General features: G+C 45.7%; 7 non-coding genes across 7 annotated transcripts; all 7 read right to left on the bottom strand.

Moving 5' to 3' along the window:
- Positions 1–1,315: 1,315 nt before the first annotated feature.
- Positions 1,316–1,388, bottom strand: trnav-aac (transfer RNA valine (anticodon AAC)). The gene has a single exon. It is a non-coding gene; the product is annotated as a tRNA-Val (tRNA).
- Positions 1,389–4,175: 2,787 nt separating this feature from the next.
- trnav-aac (transfer RNA valine (anticodon AAC)) lies at positions 4,176–4,248 on the bottom strand. The gene has a single exon. It is a non-coding gene; the product is annotated as a tRNA-Val (tRNA).
- A 2,787-nt stretch (positions 4,249–7,035) lies between these two features.
- Positions 7,036–7,108, bottom strand: trnav-aac (transfer RNA valine (anticodon AAC)). The gene has a single exon. It is a non-coding gene; the product is annotated as a tRNA-Val (tRNA).
- A 2,787-nt stretch (positions 7,109–9,895) lies between these two features.
- trnav-aac (transfer RNA valine (anticodon AAC)) lies at positions 9,896–9,968 on the bottom strand. The gene has a single exon. It is a non-coding gene; the product is annotated as a tRNA-Val (tRNA).
- A 2,787-nt stretch (positions 9,969–12,755) lies between these two features.
- Positions 12,756–12,828, bottom strand: trnav-aac (transfer RNA valine (anticodon AAC)). The gene has a single exon. It is a non-coding gene; the product is annotated as a tRNA-Val (tRNA).
- Positions 12,829–15,615: 2,787 nt separating this feature from the next.
- On the bottom strand, positions 15,616–15,688 carry trnav-aac (transfer RNA valine (anticodon AAC)). Its single transcript has one exon. It is a non-coding gene; the product is annotated as a tRNA-Val (tRNA).
- Positions 15,689–18,475: 2,787 nt separating this feature from the next.
- Positions 18,476–18,548, bottom strand: trnav-aac (transfer RNA valine (anticodon AAC)). The gene has a single exon. It is a non-coding gene; the product is annotated as a tRNA-Val (tRNA).
- Between the last annotated feature and the right edge of the window lie 1,811 nt (positions 18,549–20,359).

The raw sequence follows: 20,359 nt of genomic DNA, 5'->3' as shown, positions 1-20,359 counted from the left end.
GACGACTTTCACGTTTACACGGAACACGAAACACACCTGACTACAGGGAAAATGCACAAAGCTGAGCAGGCCGTGTTCCACATCAAACCGTGCAGCATTTATTCAGTCACTGTGTCTGTTTTGCAGAAGAAGGGTCCCAAAGAATGTTCTCCACCCTAAAACCGGAGGTCGCATTACAATCCGAGAACGACAGATCACATTGTGAGCATGCTCTGACCTCGGGGCCGGTTCGAGATGCCACTTTCCGTGCCTTTTACTTTAACCGTGCAATTTGCTGCAGAGATGTTCACTCCTGGACATGAGCCACGTGGATACCAACTGAGTCGGAAACCTGTGCGGCAATCGACGAGAAGCGATTCAATAAATTTTGCTAACTTCCATGGTGCTTATTGGAAATGCAGTTTCTGTTCAAGTCAATCGAAAAGGCAGTTTCTGAACATAGTAACAGAAGTCAAAAGGTAATTACCTCACCCCACCCCCACTCCGGAAGAGGTGCTAACTGCCCTTGAGTGCTTTCTGATCTCGATGTGAAGAGCTCACACGCCTCTGAGTCACCTTCAAGTCTCTGTTTGCGGAGTGAATCACAAAGAAGGACTTTTACCAGAGCTGCAACCGCCTCACTTCCCCACTCGCTCTCCCCTTTTACATTTTCCTGCTCGTCAGTGATTTAAAGAAAACCAAATGGATGCGATGTCATTCTGTAGCCTCTCTGTCGATTCCTCCGTTTCAGTTCCAACATGGCTTAGATCTCGGGGCGCACCTTAATATTAGCGGCGCTATGAAAGCACAGGTTCAAAGGTTCCTCTGAGAGTGTAAATTATTTCATTGCTGTTGCTGATTGAATGAGCCACTAACGTGCGAACTGCCCCAAAATATGATTCAGGAATCTGGTACCAACTCTCGCGCGTTGAATAACGACAGACAGCTTCCAAATGAGGCCTTTCAGAGACGACTTTGGGGTACATTTGACAGACAGACAAGTTCAGGAATCCGTGGTGCGCTGTGACCTGCCTTTGAGCCGGTCCGCCTACGCAAGGAATGCAAATGCGGTACTGCTTTTCGTGGAAGGATCAGAACGCGGCAAGGACACTCTCAAACAGAATGGCATATGCATCAGAACCAGGTTGGAGAAAAACTTTACCAGGTTGGAGAAAAACTTTATAATGCTTTACACAGTAATTAAATGGAGTTGCCTTACATTTCACTACGAGAGCAGATTCTTTCAAGCAAATTCGAAGGCAGGTTTGCAGATGGGAAAGCAAGCAAGAAAGCTCCGTTCTTGTCCATGTAAAAGGCCGCAGTTGACGAACAAAGCAGTTTCTGCCCAGTTTCGAACTGGGGACCTTTCGCGTGTTAGGCGAACGTGATGACCACTACACTACAGAAACCAGCCGCGGTCGCCGCCCTGCGGCGCAGTGGCATCCAGCACTGAAAGTTGAAGCCATTCTCCGTTTCACCTTTCTGTTTCCAATTGCTCGTTGTTGTCCAGCGTAATTGACATCTTGAAAACGTTAAAAAAGACACGTGAAATTGATGACAATATATAGACAATGATTTCGTCAATGTTTGGACCGTAGGGCGAGGTGGAATAAGCTGGGACGACTTTCCCTGCAGCGTAACGGCTGCGATATGATCTTATGGAAGGGTTGTAAACTGAGTATTTCTGTGTTTTACCCAAATTGGGGTGAGTTGAAAACTCGAGAGCATAGGTTTAAGGTGAGTGGGCTGAAATTGACAAACGACCTGAGGCACATTTCCCACACAGAAGGTTGTGCGTGTATGGAATGAGCTCCCAGAGGAAGTGGAGGAGGCTATTACACTCAGAAAATTGCAAAGGTAATCGGATGAGTTTCTGGACAGGATGGGTTTAGAGGGATTGGGGCCAAATGCTGGGGAACGTGACTTGTTTAATTTTGGTTATGTGGTGAGCATGGATGAGATACACCTAAATATCTGTTTCCACGCCGTGTACCCCCATAACGTCTTGTTGCTAACACTGGCTTTAAAGGATTACTTTTTAGCGGAGTTTTCCATCGCAGTCTGTGGCACAATCGTTTAGTCTGTTCGACTGCTCACGGGAAAGGTAGTATTGTGAAACACTGCAGATACGAACGACTTCCTTAATTTTGCCCCGACTGACCATACTCCGTGAAATTTTCCCAGACCTCAATTGAGGAGTTTTGCTGCTCGAAGTTACCTCAGAAACCCTGTTAACTCGTAATGTGCTGAGCGAATCGCAAAACAGAAAGCATTTTTCACGGAACACAAACAAAACTGGCATGCCGAATGCATTTTCAGACAGAGAGATGCATGAATGCTAAATGTGTCACAGTCCGAGGGCATGAGTCATAAAGTAATCTCACAACTAACAACAGGGCAATTCCAAACTACTCTTTCAAACATACTGCAGCGTTAGTGCACCACCACTTTCCAGACAATGCTGAAAAGAGAGATAGAAAGAACATCATAAGAACGGGCCATAAAAAGTGAATTTCACCAATCACAGTCTCGATTAGATTACCTTTTCCTTCTGATGTCTCCAGGACGGAAATGAAGGAAATGGGAGAAATTCAATAACATATGACACCGAAATTCATTGGAACGATTTTCCCATTGGACAAAAAACCAAATAACGACGAGTCGAGTCACCGCAGGACTTTGTTTCACAACAGCGATGAAATAATAGTCTCCATTCGGTTCCAGTAAAAGCACAAATCGCTTTGGAACAGCAGAGCTGTTTGCGATTTTCCGCGCGGGAGGCGAACGCGATCTTGACAGCAGAGACACTTGGACACTTCGGTCAAATAACCATGAGCTGCTAGACATTACTACAATTTCGATTCTTGCTTTGCTAAATGATTTCACACATTGCTCGAAACAGGACGACTTTCACGTTTACACGGAACACGAAACACACCTGACTACAGGGAAAATGCACAAAGCTGAGCAGGCCGTGTTCCACATCAAACCGTGCAGCATTTATTCAGTCACTGTGTCTGTTTTGCAGAAGAAGGGTCCCAAAGAATGTTCTCCACCCTAAAACCGGAGGTCGCATTACAATCCGAGAACGACAGATCACATTGTGAGCATGCTCTGACCTCGGGGCCGGTTCGAGATGCCACTTTCCGTGCCTTTTACTTTAACCGTGCAATTTGCTGCAGAGATGTTCACTCCTGGACATGAGCCACGTGGATACCAACTGAGTCGGAAACCTGTGCGGCAATCGACGAGAAGCGATTCAATAAATTTTGCTAACTTCCATGGTGCTTATTGGAAATGCAGTTTCTGTTCAAGTCAATCGAAAAGGCAGTTTCTGAACATAGTAACAGAAGTCAAAAGGTAATTACCTCACCCCACCCCCACTCCGGAAGAGGTGCTAACTGCCCTTGAGTGCTTTCTGATCTCGATGTGAAGAGCTCACACGCCTCTGAGTCACCTTCAAGTCTCTGTTTGCGGAGTGAATCACAAAGAAGGACTTTTACCAGAGCTGCAACCGCCTCACTTCCCCACTCGCTCTCCCCTTTTACATTTTCCTGCTCGTCAGTGATTTAAAGAAAACCAAATGGATGCGATGTCATTCTGTAGCCTCTCTGTCGATTCCTCCGTTTCAGTTCCAACATGGCTTAGATCTCGGGGCGCACCTTAATATTAGCGGCGCTATGAAAGCACAGGTTCAAAGGTTCCTCTGAGAGTGTAAATTATTTCATTGCTGTTGCTGATTGAATGAGCCACTAACGTGCGAACTGCCCCAAAATATGATTCAGGAATCTGGTACCAACTCTCGCGCGTTGAATAACGACAGACAGCTTCCAAATGAGGCCTTTCAGAGACGACTTTGGGGTACATTTGACAGACAGACAAGTTCAGGAATCCGTGGTGCGCTGTGACCTGCCTTTGAACCGGTCCGCCTACGCAAGGAATGCAAATGCGGTACTGCTTTTCGTGGAAGGATCAGAACGCGGCAAGGACACTCTCAAACAGAATGGCATATGCATCAGAACCAGGTTGGAGAAAAACTTTATAATGCTTTACACAGTAATTAAATGGAGTTGCCTTACATTTCACTACGAGAGCAGATTCTTTCAAGCAAATTCGAAGGCAGGTTTGCAGATGGGAAAGCAAGCAAGAAAGCTCCGTTCTTGTCCATGTAAAAGGCCGCAGTTGACGAACAAAGCAGTTTCTGCCCAGTTTCGAACTGGGGACCTTTCGCGTGTTAGGCGAACGTGATGACCACTACACTACAGAAACCAGCCGCGGTCGCCGCCCTGCGGCGCAGTGGCATCCAGCACTGAAAGTTGAAGCCATTCTCCGTTTCACCTTTCTGTTTCCAATTGCTCGTTGTTGTCCAGCGTAATTGACATCTTGAAAACGTTAAAAAAGACACGTGAAATTGATGACAATATATAGACAATGATTTCGTCAATGTTTGGACCGTAGGGCGAGGTGGAATAAGCTGGGACGACTTTCCCTGCAGCGTAACGGCTGCGATATGATCTTATGGAAGGGTTGTAAACTGAGTATTTCTGTGTTTTACCCAAATTGGGGTGAGTTGAAAACTCGAGAGCATAGGTTTAAGGTGAGTGGGCTGAAATTGACAAACGACCTGAGGCACATTTCCCACACAGAAGGTTGTGCGTGTATGGAATGAGCTCCCAGAGGAAGTGGAGGAGGCTATTACACTCAGAAAATTGCAAAGGTAATCGGATGAGTTTCTGGACAGGATGGGTTTAGAGGGATTGGGGCCAAATGCTGGGGAACGGGACTTGTTTAATTTTGGTTATGTGGTGAGCATGGATGAGATACACCTAAATATCTGTTTCCACGCCGTGTACCCCCATAACGTCTTGTTGCTAACACTGGCTTTAAAGGATTACTTTTTAGCGGAGTTTTCCATCGCAGTCTGTGGCACAATCGTTTAGTCTGTTCGACTGCTCACGGGAAAGGTAGTATTGTGAAACACTGCAGATACGAACGACTTCCTTAATTTTGCCCCGACTGACCATACTCCGTGAAATTTTCCCAGACCTCAATTGAGGAGTTTTGCTGCTCGAAGTTACCTCAGAAACCCTGTTAACTCGTAATGTGCTGAGCGAATCGCAAAACAGAAAGCATTTTTCACGGAACACAAACAAAACTGGCATGCCGAATGCATTTTCAGACAGAGAGATGCATGAATGCTAAATGTGTCACAGTCCGAGGGCATGAGTCATAAAGTAATCTCACAACTAACAACAGGGCAATTCCAAACTACTCTTTCAAACATACTGCAGCGTTAGTGCACCACCACTTTCCAGACAATGCTGAAAAGAGAGATAGAAAGAACATCATAAGAACGGGCCATAAAAAGTGAATTTCACCAATCACAGTCTCGATTAGATTACCTTTTCCTTCTGATGTCTCCAGGACGGAAATGAAGGAAATGGGAGAAATTCAATAACATATGACACCGAAATTCATTGGAACGATTTTCCCATTGGACAAAAAACCAAATAACGACGAGTCGAGTCACCGCAGGACTTTGTTTCACAACAGCGATGAAATAATAGTCTCCATTCGGTTCCAGTAAAAGCACAAATCGCTTTGGAACAGCAGAGCTGTTTGCGATTTTCCGCGCGGGAGGCGAACGCGATCTTGACAGCAGAGACACTTGGACACTTCGGTCAAATAACCATGAGCTGCTAGACATTACTACAATTTCGATTCTTGCTTTGCTAAATGATTTCACACATTGCTCGAAACAGGACGACTTTCACGTTTACACGGAACACGAAACACACCTGACTACAGGGAAAATGCACAAAGCTGAGCAGGCCGTGTTCCACATCAAACCGTGCAGCATTTATTCAGTCACTGTGTCTGTTTTGCAGAAGAAGGGTCCCAAAGAATGTTCTCCACCCTAAAACCGGAGGTCGCATTACAATCCGAGAACGACAGATCACATTGTGAGCATGCTCTGACCTCGGGGCCGGTTCGAGATGCCACTTTCCGTGCCTTTTACTTTAACCGTGCAATTTGCTGCAGAGATGTTCACTCCTGGACATGAGCCACGTGGATACCAACTGAGTCGGAAACCTGTGCGGCAATCGACGAGAAGCGATTCAATAAATTTTGCTAACTTCCATGGTGCTTATTGGAAATGCAGTTTCTGTTCAAGTCAATCGAAAAGGCAGTTTCTGAACATAGTAACAGAAGTCAAAAGGTAATTACCTCACCCCACCCCCACTCCGGAAGAGGTGCTAACTGCCCTTGAGTGCTTTCTGATCTCGATGTGAAGAGCTCACACGCCTCTGAGTCACCTTCAAGTCTCTGTTTGCGGAGTGAATCACAAAGAAGGACTTTTACCAGAGCTGCAACCGCCTCACTTCCCCACTCGCTCTCCCCTTTTACATTTTCCTGCTCGTCAGTGATTTAAAGAAAACCAAATGGATGCGATGTCATTCTGTAGCCTCTCTGTCGATTCCTCCGTTTCAGTTCCAACATGGCTTAGATCTCGGGGCGCACCTTAATATTAGCGGCGCTATGAAAGCACAGGTTCAAAGGTTCCTCTGAGAGTGTAAATTATTTCATTGCTGTTGCTGATTGAATGAGCCACTAACGTGCGAACTGCCCCAAAATATGATTCAGGAATCTGGTACCAACTCTCGCGCGTTGAATAACGACAGACAGCTTCCAAATGAGGCCTTTCAGAGACGACTTTGGGGTACATTTGACAGACAGACAAGTTCAGGAATCCGTGGTGCGCTGTGACCTGCCTTTGAACCGGTCCGCCTACGCAAGGAATGCAAATGCGGTACTGCTTTTCGTGGAAGGATCAGAACGCGGCAAGGACACTCTCAAACAGAATGGCATATGCATCAGAACCAGGTTGGAGAAAAACTTTATAATGCTTTACACAGTAATTAAATGGAGTTGCCTTACATTTCACTACGAGAGCAGATTCTTTCAAGCAAATTCGAAGGCAGGTTTGCAGATGGGAAAGCAAGCAAGAAAGCTCCGTTCTTGTCCATGTAAAAGGCCGCAGTTGACGAACAAAGCAGTTTCTGCCCAGTTTCGAACTGGGGACCTTTCGCGTGTTAGGCGAACGTGATGACCACTACACTACAGAAACCAGCCGCGGTCGCCGCCCTGCGGCGCAGTGGCATCCAGCACTGAAAGTTGAAGCCATTCTCCGTTTCACCTTTCTGTTTCCAATTGCTCGTTGTTGTCCAGCGTAATTGACATCTTGAAAACGTTAAAAAAGACACGTGAAATTGATGACAATATATAGACAATGATTTCGTCAATGTTTGGACCGTAGGGCGAGGTGGAATAAGCTGGGACGACTTTCCCTGCAGCGTAACGGCTGCGATATGATCTTATGGAAGGGTTGTAAACTGAGTATTTCTGTGTTTTACCCAAATTGGGGTGAGTTGAAAACTCGAGAGCATAGGTTTAAGGTGAGTGGGCTGAAATTGACAAACGACCTGAGGCACATTTCCCACACAGAAGGTTGTGCGTGTATGGAATGAGCTCCCAGAGGAAGTGGAGGAGGCTATTACACTCAGAAAATTGCAAAGGTAATCGGATGAGTTTCTGGACAGGATGGGTTTAGAGGGATTGGGGCCAAATGCTGGGGAACGGGACTTGTTTAATTTTGGTTATGTGGTGAGCATGGATGAGATACACCTAAATATCTGTTTCCACGCCGTGTACCCCCATAACGTCTTGTTGCTAACACTGGCTTTAAAGGATTACTTTTTAGCGGAGTTTTCCATCGCAGTCTGTGGCACAATCGTTTAGTCTGTTCGACTGCTCACGGGAAAGGTAGTATTGTGAAACACTGCAGATACGAACGACTTCCTTAATTTTGCCCCGACTGACCATACTCCGTGAAATTTTCCCAGACCTCAATTGAGGAGTTTTGCTGCTCGAAGTTACCTCAGAAACCCTGTTAACTCGTAATGTGCTGAGCGAATCGCAAAACAGAAAGCATTTTTCACGGAACACAAACAAAACTGGCATGCCGAATGCATTTTCAGACAGAGAGATGCATGAATGCTAAATGTGTCACAGTCCGAGGGCATGAGTCATAAAGTAATCTCACAACTAACAACAGGGCAATTCCAAACTACTCTTTCAAACATACTGCAGCGTTAGTGCACCACCACTTTCCAGACAATGCTGAAAAGAGAGATAGAAAGAACATCATAAGAACGGGCCATAAAAAGTCAATTTCACCAATCACAGTCTCGATTAGATTACCTTTTCCTTCTGATGTCTCCAGGACGGAAATGAAGGAAATGGGAGAAATTCAATAACATATGACACCGAAATTCATTGGAACGATTTTCCCATTGGACAAAAAACCAAATAACGACGAGTCGAGTCACCGCAGGACTTTGTTTCACAACAGCGATGAAATAATAGTCTCCATTCGGTTCCAGTAAAAGCACAAATCGCTTTGGAACAGCAGAGCTGTTTGCGATTTTCCGCGCGGGAGGCGAACGCGATCTTGACAGCAGAGACACTTGGACACTTCGGTCAAATAACCATGAGCTGCTAGACATTACTACAATTTCGATTCTTGCTTTGCTAAATGATTTCACACATTGCTCGAAACAGGACGACTTTCACGTTTACACGGAACACGAAACACACCTGACTACAGGGAAAATGCACAAAGCTGAGCAGGCCGTGTTCCACATCAAACCGTGCAGCATTTATTCAGTCACTGTGTCTGTTTTGCAGAAGAAGGGTCCCAAAGAATGTTCTCCACCCTAAAACCGGAGGTCGCATTACAATCCGAGAACGACAGATCACATTGTGAGCATGCTCTGACCTCGGGGCCGGTTCGAGATGCCACTTTCCGTGCCTTTTACTTTAACCGTGCAATTTGCTGCAGAGATGTTCACTCCTGGACATGAGCCACGTGGATACCAACTGAGTCGGAAACCTGTGCGGCAATCGACGAGAAGCGATTCAATAAATTTTGCTAACTTCCATGGTGCTTATTGGAAATGCAGTTTCTGTTCAAGTCAATCGAAAAGGCAGTTTCTGAACATAGTAACAGAAGTCAAAAGGTAATTACCTCACCCCACCCCCACTCCGGAAGAGGTGCTAACTGCCCTTGAGTGCTTTCTGATCTCGATGTGAAGAGCTCACACGCCTCTGAGTCACCTTCAAGTCTCTGTTTGCGGAGTGAATCACAAAGAAGGACTTTTACCAGAGCTGCAACCGCCTCACTTCCCCACTCGCTCTCCCCTTTTACATTTTCCTGCTCGTCAGTGATTTAAAGAAAACCAAATGGATGCGATGTCATTCTGTAGCCTCTCTGTCGATTCCTCCGTTTCAGTTCCAACATGGCTTAGATCTCGGGGCGCACCTTAATATTAGCGGCGCTATGAAAGCACAGGTTCAAAGGTTCCTCTGAGAGTGTAAATTATTTCATTGCTGTTGCTGATTGAATGAGCCACTAACGTGCGAACTGCCCCAAAATATGATTCAGGAATCTGGTACCAACTCTCGCGCGTTGAATAACGACAGACTGCTTCCAAATGAGGCCTTTCAGAGACGACTTTGGGGTACATTTGACAGACAGACAAGTTCAGGAATCCGTGGTGCGCTGTGACCTGCCTTTGAACCGGTCCGCCTACGCAAGGAATGCAAATGCGGTACTGCTTTTCGTGGAAGGATCAGAACGCGGCAAGGACACTCTCAAACAGAATGGCATATGCATCAGAACCAGGTTGGAGAAAAACTTTATAATGCTTTACACAGTAATTAAATGGAGTTGCCTTACATTTCACTACGAGAGCAGATTCTTTCAAGCAAATTCGAAGGCAGGTTTGCAGATGGGAAAGCAAGCAAGAAAGCTCCGTTCTTGTCCATGTAAAAGGCCGCAGTTGACGAACAAAGCAGTTTCTGCCCAGTTTCGAACTGGGGACCTTTCGCGTGTTAGGCGAACGTGATGACCACTACACTACAGAAACCAGCCGCGGTCGCCGCCCTGCGGCGCAGTGGCATCCAGCACTGAAAGTTGAAGCCATTCTCCGTTTCACCTTTCTGTTTCCAATTGCTCGTTGTTGTCCAGCGTAATTGACATCTTGAAAACGTTAAAAAAGACACGTGAAATTGATGACAATATATAGACAATGATTTCGTCAATGTTTGGACCGTAGGGCGAGGTGGAATAAGCTGGGACGACTTTCCCTGCAGCGTAACGGCTGCGATATGATCTTATGGAAGGGTTGTAAACTGAGTATTTCTGTGTTTTACCCAAATTGGGGTGAGTTGAAAACTCGAGAGCATAGGTTTAAGGTGAGTGGGCTGAAATTGACAAACGACCTGAGGCACATTTCCCACACAGAAGGTTGTGCGTGTATGGAATGAGCTCCCAGAGGAAGTGGAGGAGGCTATTACACTCAGAAAATTGCAAAGGTAATCGGATGAGTTTCTGGACAGGATGGGTTTAGAGGGATTGGGGCCAAATGCTGGGGAACGGGACTTGTTTAATTTTGGTTATGTGGTGAGCATGGATGAGATACACCTAAATATCTGTTTCCACGCCGTGTACCCCCATAACGTCTTGTTGCTAACACTGGCTTTAAAGGATTACTTTTTAGCGGAGTTTTCCATCGCAGTCTGTGGCACAATCGTTTAGTCTGTTCGACTGCTCACGGGAAAGGTAGTATTGTGAAACACTGCAGATACGAACGACTTCCTTAATTTTGCCCCGACTGACCATACTCCGTGAAATTTTCCCAGACCTCAATTGAGGAGTTTTGCTGCTCGAAGTTACCTCAGAAACCCTGTTAACTCGTAATGTGCTGAGCGAATCGCAAAACAGAAAGCATTTTTCACGGAACACAAACAAAACTGGCATGCCGAATGCATTTTCAGACAGAGAGATGCATGAATGCTAAATGTGTCACAGTCCGAGGGCATGAGTCATAAAGTAATCTCACAACTAACAACAGGGCAATTCCAAACTACTCTTTCAAACATACTGCAGCGTTAGTGCACCACCACTTTCCAGACAATGCTGAAAAGAGAGATAGAAAGAACATCATAAGAACGGGCCATAAAAAGTGAATTTCACCAATCACAGTCTCGATTAGATTACCTTTTCCTTCTGATGTCTCCAGGACGGAAATGAAGGAAATGGGAGAAATTCAATAACATATGACACCGAAATTCATTGGAACGATTTTCCCATTGGACAAAAAACCAAATAACGACGAGTCGAGTCACCGCAGGACTTTGTTTCACAACAGCGATGAAATAATAGTCTCCATTCGGTTCCAGTAAAAGCACAAATCGCTTTGGAACAGCAGAGCTGTTTGCGATTTTCCGCGCGGGAGGCGAACGCGATCTTGACAGCAGAGACACTTGGACACTTCGGTCAAATAACCATGAGCTGCTAGACATTACTACAATTTCGATTCTTGCTTTGCTAAATGATTTCACACATTGCTCGAAACAGGACGACTTTCACGTTTACACGGAACACGAAACACACCTGACTACAGGGAAAATGCACAAAGCTGAGCAGGCCGTGTTCCACATCAAACCGTGCAGCATTTATTCAGTCACTGTGTCTGTTTTGCAGAAGAAGGGTCCCAAAGAATGTTCTCCACCCTAAAACCGGAGGTCGCATTACAATCCGAGAACGACAGATCACATTGTGAGCATGCTCTGACCTCGGGGCCGGTTCGAGATGCCACTTTCCGTGCCTTTTACTTTAACCGTGCAATTTGCTGCAGAGATGTTCACTCCTGGACATGAGCCACGTGGATACCAACTGAGTCGGAAACCTGTGCGGCAATCGACGAGAAGCGATTCAATAAATTTTGCTAACTTCCATGGTGCTTATTGGAAATGCAGTTTCTGTTCAAGTCAATCGAAAAGGCAGTTTCTGAACATAGTAACAGAAGTCAAAAGGTAATTACCTCACCCCACCCCCACTCCGGAAGAGGTGCTAACTGCCCTTGAGTGCTTTCTGATCTCGATGTGAAGAGCTCACACGCCTCTGAGTCACCTTCAAGTCTCTGTTTGCGGAGTGAATCACAAAGAAGGACTTTTACCAGAGCTGCAACCGCCTCACTTCCCCACTCGCTCTCCCCTTTTACATTTTCCTGCTCGTCAGTGATTTAAAGAAAACCAAATGGATGCGATGTCATTCTGTAGCCTCTCTGTCGATTCCTCCGTTTCAGTTCCAACATGGCTTAGATCTCGGGGCGCACCTTAATATTAGCGGCGCTATGAAAGCACAGGTTCAAAGGTTCCTCTGAGAGTGTAAATTATTTCATTGCTGTTGCTGATTGAATGAGCCACTAACGTGCGAACTGCCCCAAAATATGATTCAGGAATCTGGTACCAACTCTCGCGCGTTGAATAACGACAGACAGCTTCCAAATGAGGCCTTTCAGAGACGACTTTGGGGTACATTTGACAGACAGACAAGTTCAGGAATCCGTGGTGCGCTGTGACCTGCCTTTGAACCGGTCCGCCTACGCAAGGAATGCAAATGCGGTACTGCTTTTCGTGGAAGGATCAGAACGCGGCAAGGACACTCTCAAACAGAATGGCATATGCATCAGAACCAGGTTGGAGAAAAACTTTATAATGCTTTACACAGTAATTAAATGGAGTTGCCTTACATTTCACTACGAGAGCAGATTCTTTCAAGCAAATTCGAAGGCAGGTTTGCAGATGGGAAAGCAAGCAAGAAAGCTCCGTTCTTGTCCATGTAAAAGGCCGCAGTTGACGAACAAAGCAGTTTCTGCCCAGTTTCGAACTGGGGACCTTTCGCGTGTTAGGCGAACGTGATGACCACTACACTACAGAAACCAGCCGCGGTCGCCGCCCTGCGGCGCAGTGGCATCCAGCACTGAAAGTTGAAGCCATTCTCCGTTTCACCTTTCTGTTTCCAATTGCTCGTTGTTGTCCAGCGTAATTGACATCTTGAAAACGTTAAAAAAGACACGTGAAATTGATGACAATATATAGACAATGATTTCGTCAATGTTTGGACCGTAGGGCGAGGTGGAATAAGCTGGGACGACTTTCCCTGCAGCGTAACGGCTGCGATATGATCTTATGGAAGGGTTGTAAACTGAGTATTTCTGTGTTTTACCCAAATTGGGGTGAGTTGAAAACTCGAGAGCATAGGTTTAAGGTGAGTGGGCTGAAATTGACAAACGACCTGAGGCACATTTCCCACACAGAAGGTTGTGCGTGTATGGAATGAGCTCCCAGAGGAAGTGGAGGAGGCTATTACACTCAGAAAATTGCAAAGGTAATCGGATGAGTTTCTGGACAGGATGGGTTTAGAGGGATTGGGGCCAAATGCTGGGGAACGGGACTTGTTTAATTTTGGTTATGTGGTGAGCATGGATGAGATACACCTAAATATCTGTTTCCACGCCGTGTACCCCCATAACGTCTTGTTGCTAACACTGGCTTTAAAGGATTACTTTTTAGCGGAGTTTTCCATCGCAGTCTGTGGCACAATCGTTTAGTCTGTTCGACTGCTCACGGGAAAGGTAGTATTGTGAAACACTGCAGATACGAACGACTTCCTTAATTTTGCCCCGACTGACCATACTCCGTGAAATTTTCCCAGACCTCAATTGAGGAGTTTTGCTGCTCGAAGTTACCTCAGAAACCCTGTTAACTCGTAATGTGCTGAGCGAATCGCAAAACAGAAAGCATTTTTCACGGAACACAAACAAAACTGGCATGCCGAATGCATTTTCAGACAGAGAGATGCATGAATGCTAAATGTGTCACAGTCCGAGGGCATGAGTCATAAAGTAATCTCACAACTAACAACAGGGCAATTCCAAACTACTCTTTCAAACATACTGCAGCGTTAGTGCACCACCACTTTCCAGACAATGCTGAAAAGAGAGATAGAAAGAACATCATAAGAACGGGCCATAAAAAGTGAATTTCACCAATCACAGTCTCGATTAGATTACCTTTTCCTTCTGATGTCTCCAGGACGGAAATGAAGGAAATGGGAGAAATTCAATAACATATGACACCGAAATTCATTGGAACGATTTTCCCATTGGACAAAAAACCAAATAACGACGAGTCGAGTCACCGCAGGACTTTGTTTCACAACAGCGATGAAATAATAGTCTCCATTCGGTTCCAGTAAAAGCACAAATCGCTTTGGAACAGCAGAGCTGTTTGCGATTTTCCGCGCGGGAGGCGAACGCGATCTTGACAGCAGAGACACTTGGACACTTCGGTCAAATAACCATGAGCTGCTAGACATTACTACAATTTCGATTCTTGCTTTGCTAAATGATTTCACACATTGCTCGAAACAGGACGACTTTCACGTTTACACGGAACACGAAACACACCTGACTACAGGGAAAATGCACAAAGCTGAGCAGGCCGTGTTCCACATCAAACCGTGCAGCATTTATTCAGTCACTGTGTCTGTTTTGCAGAAGAAGGGTCCCAAAGAATGTTCTCCACCCTAAAACCGGAGGTCGCATTACAATCCGAGAACGACAGATCACATTGTGAGCATGCTCTGACCTCGGGGCCGGTTCGAGATGCCACTTTCCGTGCCTTTTACTTTAACCGTGCAATTTGCTGCAGAGATGTTCACTCCTGGACATGAGCCACGTGGATACCAACTGAGTCGGAAACCTGTGCGGCAATCGACGAGAAGCGATTCAATAAATTTTGCTAACTTCCATGGTGCTTATTGGAAATGCAGTTTCTGTTCAAGTCAATCGAAAAGGCAGTTTCTGAACATAGTAACAGAAGTCAAAAGGTAATTACCTCACCCCACCCCCACTCCGGAAGAGGTGCTAACTGCCCTTGAGTGCTTTCTGATCTCGATGTGAAGAGCTCACACGCCTCTGAGTCACCTTCAAGTCTCTGTTTGCGGAGTGAATCACAAAGAAGGACTTTTACCAGAGCTGCAACCGCCTCACTTCCCCACTCGCTCTCCCCTTTTACATTTTCCTGCTCGTCAGTGATTTAAAGAAAACCAAATGGATGCGATGTCATTCTGTAGCCTCTCTGTCGATTCCTCCGTTTCAGTTCCAACATGGCTTAGATCTCGGGGCGCACCTTAATATTAGCGGCGCTATGAAAGCACAGGTTCAAAGGTTCCTCTGAGAGTGTAAATTATTTCATTGCTGTTGCTGATTGAATGAGCCACTAACGTGCGAACTGCCCCAAAATATGATTCAGGAATCTGGTACCAACTCTCGCGCGTTGAATAACGACAGACAGCTTCCAAATGAGGCCTTTCAGAGACGACTTTGGGGTACATTTGACAGACAGACAAGTTCAGGAATCCGTGGTGCGCTGTGACCTGCCTTTGAACCGGTCCGCCTACGCAAGGAATGCAAATGCGGTACTGCTTTTCGTGGAAGGATCAGAACGCGGCAAGGACACTCTCAAACAGAATGGCATATGCATCAGAACCAGGTTGGAGAAAAACTTTATAATGCTTTACACAGTAATTAAATGGAGTTGCCTTACATTTCACTACGAGAGCAGATTCTTTCAAGCAAATTCGAAGGCAGGTTTGCAGATGGGAAAGCAAGCAAGAAAGCTCCGTTCTTGTCCATGTAAAAGGCCGCAGTTGACGAACAAAGCAGTTTCTGCCCAGTTTCGAACTGGGGACCTTTCGCGTGTTAGGCGAACGTGATGACCACTACACTACAGAAACCAGCCGCGGTCGCCGCCCTGCGGCGCAGTGGCATCCAGCACTGAAAGTTGAAGCCATTCTCCGTTTCACCTTTCTGTTTCCAATTGCTCGTTGTTGTCCAGCGTAATTGACATCTTGAAAACGTTAAAAAAGACACGTGAAATTGATGACAATATATAGACAATGATTTCGTCAATGTTTGGACCGTAGGGCGAGGTGGAATAAGCTGGGACGACTTTCCCTGCAGCGTAACGGCTGCGATATGATCTTATGGAAGGGTTGTAAACTGAGTATTTCTGTGTTTTACCCAAATTGGGGTGAGTTGAAAACTCGAGAGCATAGGTTTAAGGTGAGTGGGCTGAAATTGACAAACGACCTGAGGCACATTTCCCACACAGAAGGTTGTGCGTGTATGGAATGAGCTCCCAGAGGAAGTGGAGGAGGCTATTACACTCAGAAAATTGCAAAGGTAATCGGATGAGTTTCTGGACAGGATGGGTTTAGAGGGATTGGGGCCAAATGCTGGGGAACGGGACTTGTTTAATTTTGGTTATGTGGTGAGCATGGATGAGATACACCTAAATATCTGTTTCCACGCCGTGTACCCCCATAACGTCTTGTTGCTAACACTGGCTTTAAAGGATTACTTTTTAGCGGAGTTTTCCATCGCAGTCTGTGGCACAATCGTTTAGTCTGTTCGACTGCTCACGGGAAAGGTAGTATTGTGAAACACTGCAGATACGAACGACTTCCTTAATTTTGCCCCGACTGACCATACTCCGTGAAATTTTCCCAGACCTCAATTGAGGAGTTTTGCTGCTCGAAGTTACCTCAGAAACCCTGTTAACTCGTAATGTGCTGAGCGAATCGCAAAACAGAAAGCATTTTTCACGGAACACAAACAAAACTGGCATGCCGAATGCATTTTCAGACAGAGAGATGCATGAATGCTAAATGTGTCACAGTCCGAGGGCATGAGTCATAAAGTAATCTCACAACTAACAACAGGGCAATTCCAAACTACTCTTTCAAACATACTGCAGCGTTAGTGCACCACCACTTTCCAGACAATGCTGAAAAGAGAGATAGAAAGAACATCATAAGAACGGGCCATAAAAAGTGAATTTCACCAATCACAGTCTCGATTAGATTACCTTTTCCTTCTGATGTCTCCAGGACGGAAATGAAGGAAATGGGAGAAATTCAATAACATATGACACCGAAATTCATTGGAACGATTTTCCCATTGGACAAAAAACCAAATAACGACGAGTCGAGTCACCGCAGGACTTTGTTTCACAACAGCGATGAAATAATAGTCTCCATTCGGTTCCAGTAAAAGCACAAATCGCTTTGGAACAGCAGAGCTGTTTGCGATTTTCCGCGCGGGAGGCGAACGCGATCTTGACAGCAGAGACACTTGGACACTTCGGTCAAATAACCATGAGCTGCTAGACATTACTACAATTTCGATTCTTGCTTTGCTAAATGATTTCACACATTGCTCGAAACAGGACGACTTTCACGTTTACACGGAACACGAAACACACCTGACTACAGGGAAAATGCACAAAGCTGAGCAGGCCGTGTTCCACATCAAACCGTGCAGCATTTATTCAGTCACTGTGTCTGTTTTGCAGAAGAAGGGTCCCAAAGAATGTTCTCCACCCTAAAACCGGAGGTCGCATTACAATCCGAGAACGACAGATCACATTGTGAGCATGCTCTGACCTCGGGGCCGGTTCGAGATGCCACTTTCCGTGCCTTTTACTTTAACCGTGCAATTTGCTGCAGAGATGTTCACTCCTGGACATGAGCCACGTGGATACCAACTGAGTCGGAAACCTGTGCGGCAATCGACGAGAAGCGATTCAATAAATTTTGCTAACTTCCATGGTGCTTATTGGAAATGCAGTTTCTGTTCAAGTCAATCGAAAAGGCAGTTTCTGAACATAGTAACAGAAGTCAAAAGGTAATTACCTCACCCCACCCCCACTCCGGAAGAGGTGCTAACTGCCCTTGAGTGCTTTCTGATCTCGATGTGAAGAGCTCACACGCCTCTGAGTCACCTTCAAGTCTCTGTTTGCGGAGTGAATCACAAAGAAGGACTTTTACCAGAGCTGCAACCGCCTCACTTCCCCACTCGCTCTCCCCTTTTACATTTTCCTGCTCGTCAGTGATTTAAAGAAAACCAAATGGATGCGATGTCATTCTGTAGCCTCTCTGTCGATTCCTCCGTTTCAGTTCCAACATGGCTTAGATCTCGGGGCGCACCTTAATATTAGCGGCGCTATGAAAGCACAGGTTCAAAGGTTCCTCTGAGAGTGTAAATTATTTCATTGCTGTTGCTGATTGAATGAGCCACTAACGTGCGAACTGCCCCAAAATATGATTCAGGAATCTGGTACCAACTCTCGCGCGTTGAATAACGACAGACAGCTTCCAAATGAGGCCTTTCAGAGACGACTTTGGGGTACATTTGACAGACAGACAAGTTCAGGAATCCGTGGTGCGCTGTGACCTGCCTTTGAACCGGTCCGCCTACGCAAGGAATGCAAATGCGGTACTGCTTTTCGTGGAAGGATCAGAACGCGGCAAGGACACTCTCAAACAGAATGGCATATGCATCAGAACCAGGTTGGAGAAAAACTTTATAATGCTTTACACAGTAATTAAATGGAGTTGCCTTACATTTCACTACGAGAGCAGATTCTTTCAAGCAAATTCGAAGGCAGGTTTGCAGATGGGAAAGCAAGCAAGAAAGCTCCGTTCTTGTCCATGTAAAAGGCCGCAGTTGACGAACAAAGCAGTTTCTGCCCAGTTTCGAACTGGGGACCTTTCGCGTGTTAGGCGAACGTGATGACCACTACACTACAGAAACCAGCCGCGGTCGCCGCCCTGCGGCGCAGTGGCATCCAGCACTGAAAGTTGAAGCCATTCTCCGTTTCACCTTTCTGTTTCCAATTGCTCGTTGTTGTCCAGCGTAATTGACATCTTGAAAACGTTAAAAAAGACACGTGAAATTGATGACAATATATAGACAATGATTTCGTCAATGTTTGGACCGTAGGGCGAGGTGGAATAAGCTGGGACGACTTTCCCTGCAGCGTAACGGCTGCGATATGATCTTATGGAAGGGTTGTAAACTGAGTATTTCTGTGTTTTACCCAAATTGGGGTGAGTTGAAAACTCGAGAGCATAGGTTTAAGGTGAGTGGGCTGAAATTGACAAACGACCTGAGGCACATTTCCCACACAGAAGGTTGTGCGTGTATGGAATGAGCTCCCAGAGGAAGTGGAGGAGGCTATTACACTCAGAAAATTGCAAAGGTAATCGGATGAGTTTCTGGACAGGATGGGTTTAGAGGGATTGGGGCCAAATGCTGGGGAACGGGACTTGTTTAATTTTGGTTATGTGGTGAGCATGGATGAGATACACCTAAATATCTGTTTCCACGCCGTGTACCCCCATAACGTCTTGTTGCTAACACTGGCTTTAAAGGATTACTTTTTAGCGGAGTTTTCCATCGCAGTCTGTGGCACAATCGTTTAGTCTGTTCGACTGCTCACGGGAAAGGTAGTATTGTGAAACACTGCAGATACGAACGACTTCCTTAATTTTGCCCCGACTGACCATACTCCGTGAAATTTTCCCAGACCTCAATTGAGGAGTTTTGCTGCTCGAAGTTACCTCAGAAACCCTGTTAACTCGTAATGTGCTGAGCGAATCGCAAAACAGAAAGCATTTTTCACGGAACACAAACAAAACTGGCATGCCGAATGCATTTTCAGACAGAGAGATGCATGAATGCTAAATGTGTCACAGTCCGAGGGCATGAGTCATAAAGTAATCTCACAACTAACAACAGGGCAATTCCAAACTACTCTTTCAAACATACTGCAGCGTTAGTGCACCACCACTTTCCAGACAATGCTGAAAAGAGAGATAGAAAGAACATCATAAGAACGGGCCATAAAAAGTCAATTTCACCAATCACAGTCTCGATTAGATTACCTTTTCCTTCTGATGTCTCCAGGACGGAAATGAAGGAAATGGGAGAAATTCAATAACATATGACACCGAAATTCATTGGAACGATTTTCCCATTGGACAAAAAACCAAATAACGACGAGTCGAGTCACCGCAGGACTTTGTTTCACAACAGCGATGAAATAATAGTCTCCATTCGGTTCCAGTAAAAGCACAAATCGCTTTGGAACAGCAGAGCTGTTTGCGATTTTCCGCGCGGGAGGCGAACGCGATCTTGACAGCAGAGACACTTGGACACTTCGGTCAAATAACCATGAGCTGCTAGACATTACTACAATTTCGATTCTTGCTTTGCTAAATGATTTCACACATTGCTCGAAACAGGACGACTTTCACGTTTACACGGAACACGAAACACACCTGACTACAGGGAAAATGCACAAAGCTGAGCAGGCCGTGTTCCACATCAAACCGTGCAGCATTTATTCAGTCACTGTGTCTGTTTTGCAGAAGAAGGGTCCCAAAGAATGTTCTCCACCCTAAAACCGGAGGTCGCATTACAATCCGAGAACGACAGATCACATTGTGAGCATGCTCTGACCTCGGGGCCGGTTCGAGATGCCACTTTCCGTGCCTTTTACTTTAACCGTGCAATTTGCTGCAGAGATGTTCACTCCTGGACATGAGCCACGTGGATACCAA

Source organism: Chiloscyllium punctatum, unplaced genomic scaffold (genome assembly GCF_047496795.1).
Source record: "Chiloscyllium punctatum isolate Juve2018m unplaced genomic scaffold, sChiPun1.3 scaffold_835, whole genome shotgun sequence".
Taxonomy (NCBI): domain Eukaryota; kingdom Metazoa; phylum Chordata; class Chondrichthyes; order Orectolobiformes; family Hemiscylliidae; genus Chiloscyllium; species Chiloscyllium punctatum.
Note: the sequence above shows the minus strand (reverse complement) of the source record. Positions and strands in the feature narration are given on the sequence as shown.